Raw genomic sequence first — 13,048 nt, forward strand, 5'->3', positions numbered from 1 at the left:
GGTTAAGGACACCTTATTGCTAGTCTGAGATTTTCTGGAATGATAACATAAATCCTGACCATAAAAGGCCATGACATAATAAATCATTCGCCTTCTCAGAACCTTCATGACTGAGCCTTGTTGGGGCTGTGATTACCAAGCCTTTGGGGCCAAAGGAAGCTGCTCAGAGAGATCCTGTACCTTCTCTTGCTTTTTGTGTGCTTGCTTTTGCTAGGTTTCTGTACTCTTTGCTATTTTAAACTGGGAGATTATTATAATTAATTATATTGGGGTTTGGGTGGCACAGAGGAGGGGGGTTCTTTCTATCTGTAGCTGAACAGAAATACTATAACAAAACAATGCTATAAAATAAGCACAAAATAAATATTAATTGTTAACTATCATTCCCCTTCAGGTCCCACAATTTCTGACCTCATTCTTCCATATCACCAAATTTTCAGATACTCAGGATGAGTAGCATGAGGTACTAGGAAACTCTGAGAAGATTAATAATATTGTAAGAGCACTGCCATATATCACATGTGCTCTCTATTTCTCTTAGCCTGGGCACTCAAAATAGAAAATTTCTCACCTTCATATTCCCAGAGTCCATAAAAACCCTGTCTGCTTCGCCTGGTGATGCTAGAGGATCATCAAAGAAAGGAGCATTCACTTCCATCAGTAAGCCTTGGACCCCAGATTTAAACCTGAGAGTCATAGGCCTTTGTAGCACTGGACACTGTCCCATGTTGTGGTAATTCTATATTCCAACTGTCAAAACGAGAGAGAAGAGCAGATGTCACGATATGAGTAAAGCAATGTCTTTCTTGCTCCCCTGGTCTTGATCAAATTAAAGTGAAATAACATTTTTTACTAATATCCTCAAGGCAATCAACACCCCATTACATTTTAAGGAATTCTATGAATTGCAGTAAAATATTCTTGTGCAGTATTCAACCACAGCAAAATTTGTACTGAAAATATCTTGAGGAATTGCTTTTTGTTACTTAATACACAGGTACCTTTATTTATGTAGTATTTACAAAGTTTAACAATATGAATTTGCTTTTATTCATTTGTTGGGGAGGAAGAAAACTTTCCTGTACCCTTCTAGGTTCTTCTCGCTGGTCTAAGAATTTAACTGACATGAGACAGATTAACGGGAGAAAAATGAATTTAATTTTGTACATATGAGAAACCCACATACAGGGTGATTCAAAGACAGAAAGGTAAATTGAGGTACAGATGTCATCTTGCGCTAAGGAATGGGGTAGGGGTCTAGGGCTTCCAAGGATAGGAGGGTTACTCACAGGACAAGAAGAAGAAAAGCAGATGTTAGATAATTAGAAATTTTTTCTACTATATTGATGGGGCCATTGAGATAAAATGTATCTCTGGTAATAACTCTTTTCTGGGAAAAATTCCCAATTCAAATTTTTCTAGGTAGTTAAGGGAGAGGCAGTGGTTTCTCTTGAACCTGCAGGGACCTGACTGCCCTCAGCTCAAAACAATCTTCCTACAAAAGCAGCACATTCTGAGGAGGCTCATTCTGAACCCCTATACAGTCCACAAATAATTTTTGAGGACATACTATATGTGCAGCTTTTCACTAGGTTATGCAGAGAAATTCAAGTATAACATGTAACCCTTGCCCTAAAAGAACATATAATGTTTATAATCAGAACGAAAAACAAAATGCACATCTAAAAGTAATGAACAATTCAACGAAGCGTAGTTTTAGAACTTGACTGGACAACAGAGAAAAGTAATAGAAACACGGAGATAAATACAGGTTAGAGCAGGCAGAAAATGCTTCCTGGGACTTGAGCTACACAAGAAAGGAAAAAATATATATGGTAAATACATCTTGGATAGTTTATTCCGGATGTTTGTCTACTTTAATTTCAAGCTTTTTTTAAGAACTGAAAACACTGGCGTCAATTAGTCACCATTTATTACTCACATCTATGCTAGCTTCTGACTTCTGTGTATCCCCCCAAAATGGATTAGAGTGTTGTTCTTACCTGGGTATACAGTAAATGCTAATTAAGTATTAATCAACTTAAGCAAACATTTCTTATATAACACCATCTGCTTTTTCTGTGCTAGACATTAGAACTACAAAAACAAGACACTTTTCTTGCCCTTAGGTAACTCACAATCTAGTGGAAAAGGGAACTGTGAACATGTGAGAAAACTGTGACAGCGTTTTAATAGAAGTATGGAAGCACAGAGCAAGGAGCCTCTAGTTCTGACGCTAGAAATCCAAAGACTAGAGAATGTCGGCAAAGACTTCACAGAAGTTACAACTGAAAGATGTATAGGAGTAGGACAGTAAAGGACACAAGTATAATTACAAATGGAGAAAACTGCTTGAGCAAAATCACAGAGCAATATGAAAGCTGAAAGGAGATGGGAGATCAGATATAAATGGAACGTAAGATGCCTGGTGGATGATGGGGGCAATATAGTGAGAGAAGTGATGCTGGTAGAAGGGGGTGCAGACCCTGGGGGCTAACATTAGGTTTATGCGGAAGCCATGTGGAACCATTGTCAGGTTTTAAGTAAAGAACTTACTGACGAGGTTTATGTTTTAGAAGAATCACTCTGAAGGATGTAGGGAAGAACAAAAATATTCTAAGAAATTTGAAGTCTTACTCAAAATTTATTTTTCTATTCCAATTTCCCCTAACTACAGTGGTAAGCTTTTGTTTTCAAAGTTATGGTCTTTATTTCAAATGATTCTGTGAAATGTCTGTAAGAGAAAAGGATCTTAAAGAATAGAATTGAACTCAATTCAGTAACAATGGGACTCTTTATTCCCTCTCTACAACATAATACTTCTTGAATCTCCTAGTGCTATAGATACACTTATGCCTTCTCAATTATTCATTTCTCATTATGTAAAGAAAATTAACCAAAGTGATTCTGACTGAAGGAAAGAAAGCAAAATTTTGAGTCAGGAATAAATTACTGTAAGCATTGAATGCTCATTTAACAGCCATTTAGAAAACTATCCCATCATAAAAGCCAAAGAAATTTAAAACTCCATATATTCAGTGGTATGATTATTCTTTTCTCGTTATGTCTAGCTCTGAGCTACTTGTGCTTAGAAAACAGAGTTGGAACAATTTTTAAAAGTTTATGTTGAAGGTGTTTTTTTCTTTTATTATAAATAGATTATGTTTTTCTAATATCCCAAAATGTTCAAAGGCATTCTTCCTGCAACTTGCAATCTCAGTAAAAACATCACCTTTAGTAAAAATTCAAAATGCCAAAATAATAATTTCATAGGAAATTTTAGTTGTTTTGTTATATAGTTTGGAACTATCAAATTCCAACAAGAAAATTTATGGAACAAAGTAACATTAATACGTGTGAAAAAGAAGCACATATTTTTATTCTAGTATTCAAAGGTTTTCTGGTATAAAACTTCTGAAGTGAAATGCCTATTTTATTAAACCTACTTTGTATATAAAGAAAACTTTAAATGCAAAAACAGAACAAAACAAAATCCCCATACACTACAGTCTTAGGTGTCCTTATGCTCAACTGCTGATATAATTATGATGGCGCCCACTTTCTAAAATAGCTTGAATGTTTATCAAATTCTCAACTGCTTAAAGTCTGCTTTCTGTTAAATTTATGAAATCCCCATTTGATGTCAGCATTACAAAGAACAGAATTTGGACTGATTAGTTTTGTTTTGTCTTGTTTTAATTCGGTTTCCACAAAGGAATATTATATCACCTGTAGTTACACATAAATGTAAATAACAAAAAATGCTATGGCTCCTGAAAGGCAAAACTACATTTTTCAAAATGGAAGAAATAAACTTCTAAAAGTCAATAAAAGAGCAAATAACACTCTTAACAGACATCTTTTATGAGCTATACAAACTTTTCTTGTTATATTTCTTTTTTAAAAGTCTCTCTAGGAAAATCGCCAATGATTTTTGAAATGATAATAATAGGAAACCAAGCTGCATTAAAGGCAGGGCTAGCTTGTATCAAATTAGAGAATTTTATTTCTAGATTTCCCACCCACATCTCTAAGGGTAAAGACTTACAGAGAGTTAACACAATTATGTCAAGTCAATAGAATCAATGTAAAGACACAGTCTGGGTAACGAGGCTACAAACTCCTTACTGTGTCATTTCTTCAATTATAGACTTAAAATTTTTGCCCAGATCTTCTAAAAGAAGTACCTCTATTCTCTATCTTGCCTATGTAGGCATAGCCCCAAGAGAAAGACAATAATTTATGTAGGCTTCTATAGCCATTTTTCATCCTTCTGATAAATACCTTTAAAGTTTTATTTTTTCAAATCTAAATACTACTACTAAGTTAAAATTCTTTTTTTTTAAGGTTTAATTGTAGATGGAAAACAGTTATGAAATCAAACAGATATCATTCTCCTTGTAGGGGAATCAGCTTATGTTTTATAAGGTACATAAAGTGTCAACAAAATAATTAGCTTTATGTAATAAGATCTAAACACAGCTAATATTTCATATAAGTACTAAAATCACTGAAGTTACTACTTTTAAATTGGGGAAAATATGCATATATTTAGCTATTACTGCACAGTTGCTTTGTAGAATAAAATGGTTAGGCTGCTTATAATCTGAATTTATTCATCTGAAATATATAATAAAAATATATATATGAATATATATACCAGGTAATCTAGTAAGCCTATGTACTATCACATATTTATCAACTTTAAATAGGACTGGGAGTTCCCATTGTGGCTCAGTGAAAATGAACCTGACTAGTATCTATGAGATCTATGAGGACACGGTTTTGATCCCTGGTCCCACTCAGTGAGTTAAGCATCCATCATTGCCGTGAGCTGTGGTGTAGGTTGCAGATGGAACTCAGCTCTGGCATTGCTGTGGCTGTGGCATAGGCCAGCAGCTGCAGCTCTGATTCAACCCCAAGCCTAGGAACTTTCATATGCCATGGGTATGGCCCTAAAAAGAAAAAAAAAATTTAAATAGAACTTAATGCATAGCATTTCTAAGATATAAACATACTTATGATATAGAGCAATATTTATTTCAAGATATAAGGCAACATTTAATTTTAAATTTTAATTATACATTGCTTATAAACAAGGCATGGAACAAAATATGAAAATAAGGCTTAAAATTATATAAGATTGCCTACATACATTTCTAGCAAAGTAGTGATGAACTAGATGTGAATAATCTTATGGAAATAATATAGAATTTGAATTTGGAAAAGAAAAAGTTACAAGATCCTCACTGAGCTATACAAAATTATAAAACTATAAAGCTTATCCCATTGCATGACACAGTGATCTCTGAAATTACAAGGCAGTGAATTCAAAACCATAAAAAGGAGATATTACTTCATAACCTTTAGTTAACCTATAGCTACAGTTCTATAGGAAGTCATAAAATCAAATTCTGTGGTTGGATTTAAAAGCTGGATAATTTTATAGCCACTTGTAATATCAGGGTTCAAGCTCATTGCCTTCAGCAGGTGGAATAGAATTCTTTGATCATTCATATCAATAGACCACTAGGTAGGTGGTATTATGTGTTGTTTTAAGGATTAAATGCTATTTTTTCGGAGTCAAAGGACACTGTTTACCACATTAGTCCCCTAACACACATGGAGTGGTGAAGGAGAATAGGAATCACAGGAAGCCTTCATAAGTCAGAATTCCTCTTTCTCTTATGGAGTCTTCCCATCAATTTATAGGCCCATGTACACAGAAAGCCTATACTTTATAAAACACTGGATCAGATGGATGCTATTATTTCCATTTACAGGTTATTTATCTGAGTGATCTTCTGTTTCCAAGCGGAAGCTTCACTTTTCCAGAATGCCCACTCTTATCCTCTACATGGTGTTTTCCTTATAAGGATACTTCCAGCAGCTATCATTTGCTCAAAACATACATTTTATTAGGTCCTGCCTATACATTTAAACTGCTTCTTAAAACGCACTGTCTTTTCATCATTAAATTTTTTTTTTTTTTTTTTTTTTTTTTTTTTTTTTTTTTTTAATGGCTGGAATTTCCTGGGCTAGGGGTTGAATGTGAGCTAAGGTCACAGGCCTACACAACAGCCACAGTGACTCTGGACCCATGCTGCATCTGTGACCTATGTCACAACTGCAACAAAAGCAGATTCTTTTTCTTTTCTTTTTTTCTCTTTTAGGGTCGCACCCATGGCACATGGAGGTTCCCAGGCTAGGGGTCAAATTGGAGCTACAGCTGCCAGCCTTCGCCACACACAGCTGCCGCAAGATGGGATCCAAGCCACATCTGCGACCTACACCACAGCTCATGGCAACACAGGAATCTTAACCCACTAAGCAAGGCCAGGGATTGAACCCACAACCTTGTGGTTCCTAGACAGATTCGTTTCCACTGTGCCACGATGGGAATTCCCAACAATGGATTCTTAATCCACTGAACAAGGCCAGGGATTGAACCCACATCCTCACAGAGACTATGGTGGGTTCTTAACCTGCTGAGACACAATGGGAACTCCAAAACATGTTTTTAGACAGCCAATTCCTGCCTCTGTGCCTTTGCTCATTCTGCCTCTCCTACCAGAATGCCCTTCTGTGCTTCTCCACATCAAAGGTCCATTTAAATTCCATATTTAAGATGAAAATGATACTCCAAACCCACCCTCCCATTCACCCTGTGTGTCCAAACTTTTGCATTTGTATTTTTTATCCACTTTTTAAATGTATGCATAAATGAATATGGCTTACCTCTTGCTTAGGTCTCAGAGAATGTAAAAATTTTATAAATAGTTACTGTACTTAAAACATCCCTTGGATGCTTTGCAGCACCTAGTCTAGTGTCTTCGGTGTGTCAATTGCTCAGTAAGCATTTGCAGCACAAAATAATTAAATGAATTAGGTTTGTTATTTATTGGGCAATAATATATGAGAAAAATTATTTTGTAACATACTTGTTACCAATATCTTTATATAATTCTTACCTATCCTCTTCCAGCTGGCAATTGTTTTCTTTCTTGGTTACTTTTGAAAATTTCAGTCCTTTCAAATAATAAAAAGAAAATTAATCTCTACAAAAAACATAAAAATAAATATAATTCTTACATACAGTATTTATATTTAAAAACCACTGCAGTAAAATACATATAAATAAAAGAATGCTAAGACTGTCATTATTTTAAACAGTCTTGTGGTTGTTCTTGGTAGAGTTGAACAAAGCACCAAAAATATCATTTTGTTAACCTGCTTCTTCCATCTAGTGGCAAAAAGCAGTAAGAAACAATGTCCTAGAAAAACACTATGATCAAATGGTTCTAAATGCCATTTCAGGAATTACTTAATGCTGAGAGTCCAAAATATAAGGTTTAAGTTATGAGTATACAATAATTACTGAAATAATTCTAGCAAATTGGAAGGGTTCAGATAGGGTAACTGTCAAATTTGCTTAAATTCATAAGTGTACTTGTAGATTTTAACAAAGACTTCTGCTACATATATAAAAGTATATATCACCTTGTATTAAATTGGAATGGATTTGTTTTTGATACATAATTATATTTATGGACCATATTGTTGGATAACTATTTAAAATTCAGCTATTGGTACAGGGTTACTGTGCTATTATAAGTTTCAAGAGGAACAACTAAAAGCCACTGAATGTGACCTGTCCAATTGAAATTACCAGTTAAAATACATTTGCAACAATAGGCATGAAATACTTGAGGCATGGGGTCAATTGGAGGGGAAAAGAGGCAAAGTTCAAAACAGATACAATCAGCTGTTCTGCATTGTTAGAGCTGCTTCAAAGGCATTAATGAGAAGTAACATGCGACGCACAATGCATTCTTTGCACTCCCAAAGGCCACGGGCTAATCCCTGATACATGAGTTCTGACTGCCCTTCTAACACTTTCCGTTTGCCTCACTGCAAATGTAATTAATGTTTTAGAAGTTAAATGTGGGTTATGAAGAAATGGATAAAACATTCTCCAAGACAGCATGCTTTTCCCCTTCCCCTGTTCACATTAGCCAGCTAACAATGTGTAATGGTAATATAAATTAGGGGTTGTCAATATATTAAGTTGAAAATGTACATAAAGGAAAATAAAAGTATTGGTGAATACCATGATTATTTGAAATTCAATATTTTGTATTAAAAGACTTTTTGTTTCCTAATTTTCAAGAACTAAAAAATCCTGCCTTAACATCCTCAAACTTTAAAGGCAATTTGAGTACAGAAGGATTGGCTGTTGGGTTTTCTCCTCTCCCTAGCCACCCTCCCTTATCAAAGGGAAACAGGCTAAAGTTTTATGTTTGCTACATATGAAAGAGAAGGAAGGGAAATGGAGCAATGACATTGAGCAGAGGGTAAAACAAAGAAGATGGGATCATAGGGCAAAGACATTTGGGAAAACAGCAAAGCAGATGGGGGCTCCCATTTCCCCAGGATTCTTAGGGCCAGTCTCCCTGGATTGTGCCAAGAAAAGGGTACCAATTAACTGGGAGGTCACTAGAATTACCATTTTTTTAAATGTCCCCAAAACCCACAAGACCTAAAGCTTCATCCCCAATAATTAAATTTACACAAACCATTGTTACCATATGGTGCCAGCAAGAGCCAAAAGGAAGATGGAATCTGGTGGCCCAGCAGGACTGCTGGCACCTGTGGTGGAAACTAGCTTCTACTTATCATTTAATTTACTTCACAATCATGTGTCCCCACATTACAGGCAATTAAATGTGTAGGTGTCTCTTTTGGTGTTATAGCATTATTTCACTAAAACTAGACATCTTGGTATTTAAAATTTTCTTTCACAATGAACATTTTCAGTTCCTGAGAAGAGAATTTCTTAGGCAAACTATGCAGTCACTGCATTAATATTTTATTCATTATGTTTATCAGTTCTTTGACCTTGGTCAAATTATACCTCTTTGAGCCTCAGTTTCCTCATCCATAAAATAGGAATAATGGTAATTCCCATCTGATAAGGTTTTTAAGAGGAACTAAGTGAGGAAATGCATAGAAAGTGCTTGGCAAACAGAAATTAGACAAACAAAAGAAATAAAAGGCACCCATATAAGAAGAGAAGAGATGAAACTGTCACTGTATGCAGACGACATGATACTATACATGGAAAACCCTAAGGACTCAACCCAAACTACTTGAACTGATTAATAAATTCAGCAAAGTAGCAGGATATAAAATTAACATCCAGAAGTCAGTCGCATTTCTGTATACCAGCAATGAAATATTAGAAAAGGAATATACATACAATACCTTTTAAAATTGCACCCCCCAAAATCAAATACCTCGGAATACACCTGACCAAGGAGGTAAAGGACTTATATGCCAAGAACTATAAAACTTTAATCAAAGAAATTAAAGAAAATATAAAGAAATGGAAAGATATTCCATGTTCCTGGACTGGAAAAGTCAACATTGTAAAAATGGTCATACTACCCAAAGCAATCTACAGATTCAATGCAATCCCTATCAATTGACCCATGACGTTTTTCACAGAACTAGAACAAACAATCCAAAAATTTACATGGAACAACAAAAGACCCAGAAGTGCCAAAGCAATCCTGAGAAACAAAAACCAAGCAGGGGGCATAACTTTCCCAGACTTCAAGAACTATTCCAAAGCCACAGTCATCAAAACAGTGTGGTACTGGCATCAAAACAGACATACAGACCAATGGAACAGAACAGAGAACCTGGAATGAAACCCAGACACCTATGGTCATTACTCTTTGACAAAGGTGGCAAGAACATAAAATGGGAAAAAGAAAGTCTATTCATTAAGTATTGGTGGGAAACCTGGACAGCTGCATGCAAAGCAATGAAATTAGAACATGCCCTCAACACCATGCACCAAAAGAAACTCAAAATGGCTGAAAGACTTAAATATAAGACAGGACACCATCAAACTCCTAGAAGAGAACATAGGCAAAACATTCTCTGACATCAACCTTACAAATGTTTTCTCAGGTCAGTCTCCCAAAGCAACAGAAATAAGAGCAAAAATAAACCCATGGGACCTCATCAAACTGAAAAGCTTTTGCACAGCAAAGGAAACCCAAAAGAAAACAAAAAGACAACTTACAGAATGGGAGAAAATAGTTTCAAGTGATGCAACCGACAAGGGCTTCATCTCTAAAGTATACAAACAACTTGTACAACTCAACAGCAAAAAAGCCAATAACCCAATGGAAGAATGGGCAGAAGACCTGAATAGACAGTTCTCCAAGGAAGAGATACAGATGGCCAGCAAACACATGAAAAAATGCTCAACATCGCTGATTATTAGAGAAATGCAAATCAAAACTACCATGAGATACCACCTCACACCAGTCACAATGGCCATCATTAATAAATCCACAAATAACAAGTGCTGGAGGGGCTGTGGAGAAAAGGGAACCCTCCTGCACTGTTGGTGGAATGTCAACTGGTACAGCCACTATGGAGAACAGTTTGGAGATACCTTAGAAACCGATACATAGAACTTCCATATTACCCCACAGTCCCACTCTTGGGCATCTATCCAGACAAAACTCTACTTAAAAGAGACACATGCACCCACATGTTCATTGCAGCACTATTCACAATAGCCAGGACATGGAAACAACCCAAATGTCCATCAACAGATGATTGGATTCAGAAGAAGTGGTATATATATACAATGGAATACTACTCAGCCATAAAAAAAGAATGACATAATGCCATTTGCAGCAACATGGATGGAACTAGAGACTCTCATACTGAGTGAAATGAGTCAGAAAGACAAAGACAAATACCATATGATATCACTTATAACTGGAATCTAATATCCAGCACAATGAACATCTCCTCAGAAAAGAAAATCATGGACTTGGGGAATAGACTTGTGGCTGCCTGATGGGAGCAGGAGGGAGTGGGAGGGATCAGGAGCTTGGGGTTATCAGATACAATTTAGAATAGATTTACAAGGAGATCCTGCTGAGTAGCATTGAGAACTATGTCTAGATACTCATATTGCAACAGAACAAAGGGTGGGGAAAAAAAATATATACATGTAAGAGTAACTTGATCCCCATGCTGTACAGCGGGGGAAAAAAAAAAAAGAATTCTTAAATGCAAATACAAATAATAAAACGTTTCCTGATTAACCAGAAAAAAAAAGTGCTTGGCAAATCAGTAGGTATTAAATATTATTATTTACAGGGTAATTAATATAAATGAAGAATTTTTTGTACATTATCCTGCATAGAGTATGGTATTTAACATTTACTTATATGTGTTTGAAAAAAATTAACAATGCTTCTTTTGATGCAAATATTTCCTTATATTAGCTTGCCTTTGTATATAGGCATTGTGATTTTTTTTTGTTTAAGTATAGTTGATTTACAATATTGTGTTAGCTTCAAGTCTACAGCAAAGTGACTTGGTTATACATATATGTGTATACCTATATTCTTTTTTATTATAGTTTATTCTAAGATAATACAGTTCCTTGTGTCATACAGTAGATCCTTACTGTTTATTTTATACATTGTAGTGTGCATTTATTAATCCCATATTCCCAATTTATCCCTCCCCTCGCTTCCCCTTTGGAAATTATAAGTTTATTTTCTATGTCTGTGAGTCTGTTTCTGCTTTCTAAGTAAGTTCATTTGCACTATTTGTTAGATTCCATGTATAAGTGATATCCTATTTGTCTCTGATTTACTTAGTATGATAATATCTGTCTACCCACGCTGCTGCAAATGGCATTATTTCATTCATTATTATAACTAATATTCTATTGTATGTATACACCATATCTTCTTTTATTACTCAATGAATTTTATTACATTGATAGTTGTAAAATGATCATCACAACCAAATTTTATAGCATTTTGATCCCAAACCCTCATGTATCCCTCCACCCCCCAAACTGTCTCATTTGGAAACCATAAGTTTTTCAAAGTCTGTGAGTCAGTATCTGTTCTGCAAAGAGCTTCATTGTGTCCTTTTTAAGATTCCACATGTAACTGATAGCATTTGATGTTGGTGTCTCACTGTCTGACTGACTTCACCTAGAATGATAATTTCTAGGTCCATCCATGTTGCTAAAAATGCCAGTATTTCTTTCAATGGCTGAGTAATATTTCATTGTGTATATGTACCACATCTTCTTTATCCACTCCCTGTTGATGGGCATTTAGGTTGTTTCCATGTCTTGGCTATTGTATATAGTGCTGCAATGAACACTGGAGTACGTGTCTTTGCAAGTCATGGTTTTCTCTAGATAGATGCCCAGGAGTGGTATTGCCAGATCAAATGTATACCATATCTTCTTTATCCACTCATCTGTCAATGGACACTTAGGTTGCTTCCATATCTTCCTATTATAAATAGTGTCACGACAAACACTGGGATGCAAGTATCTTTTCAAGTTAGAGCTTTTGTATTTTCTAGATATATGTTCAGAAGTGAGATTGCTAGATCATATGGTAACTCTGTTTTTAGTTTTTAAGGAAGTTCCATACTGTTTTCCATAGTGGCTGCATAAATTTACATTACCACCAAGAGAAGGTTCTCCTTTCTCCACACCCTCTCCAGCATTCATTATTTGTAGCTTTTTTGATTATGGCCATTCTGACCTATGTGAGGTTATATCGCAGTGTAATTTTGATTTGTATTTCTCTAATAATTAGTGATATTCAGCATCTTTTCATGGATAGGGATGGTGATTTTTGTAAATGATTTTCAAGGCTGACTCTTTCTCATCTTTGGAATTAAATAATTAAATTTTTTTAGAATTTACTATAGGTCACACTGAAAAAGTTTAACCCAACTTGACAACCACTTAAATGTAATCCTTTCACAATAAAACTTTACCTAAAATTCTAATAATTAGAAATATTACCAGTATAACCAATATATTCCATTTCTCTGTAATATCTATTAGAAATTTTACTGCACCAATTTTGTTATAAACACATGGCAAAAAAGAAAAAGAAGTACACAAGCCAAGTTTTCATAGGACAGGAAGAACTATGACCCCCTCTAAAAAATAGTCACGTTCCTGCAGGATTGG

The 13,048-nt window shown here is 35.2% G+C and overlaps 1 protein-coding gene across 7 annotated transcripts in view; it reads right to left on the reverse strand.

Annotated features, from left to right (window-relative positions):
• The window catches only part of C8H4orf33 (chromosome 8 C4orf33 homolog), an 84,259-nt gene that overhangs the window by 22,065 nt on the left and 49,146 nt on the right, over positions 1-13,048 (reverse strand). For all 7 annotated transcript variants that reach the window (XR_002346802.1, XR_002346800.1, XR_002346798.1 and 4 more), the window contains 2 exons: positions 6,972-7,029; positions 572-750 (listed from right to left, as the gene is read on the reverse strand). The gene's annotated coding sequence lies outside the window, so the exon portion shown is untranslated. The remainder of the gene's footprint in view (positions 1-571; positions 751-6,971; positions 7,030-13,048) is intronic.

Source organism: Sus scrofa, chromosome 8 (genome assembly GCF_000003025.6).
Source record: "Sus scrofa isolate TJ Tabasco breed Duroc chromosome 8, Sscrofa11.1, whole genome shotgun sequence".
Lineage (NCBI taxonomy): Eukaryota > Metazoa > Chordata > Mammalia > Artiodactyla > Suidae > Sus > Sus scrofa.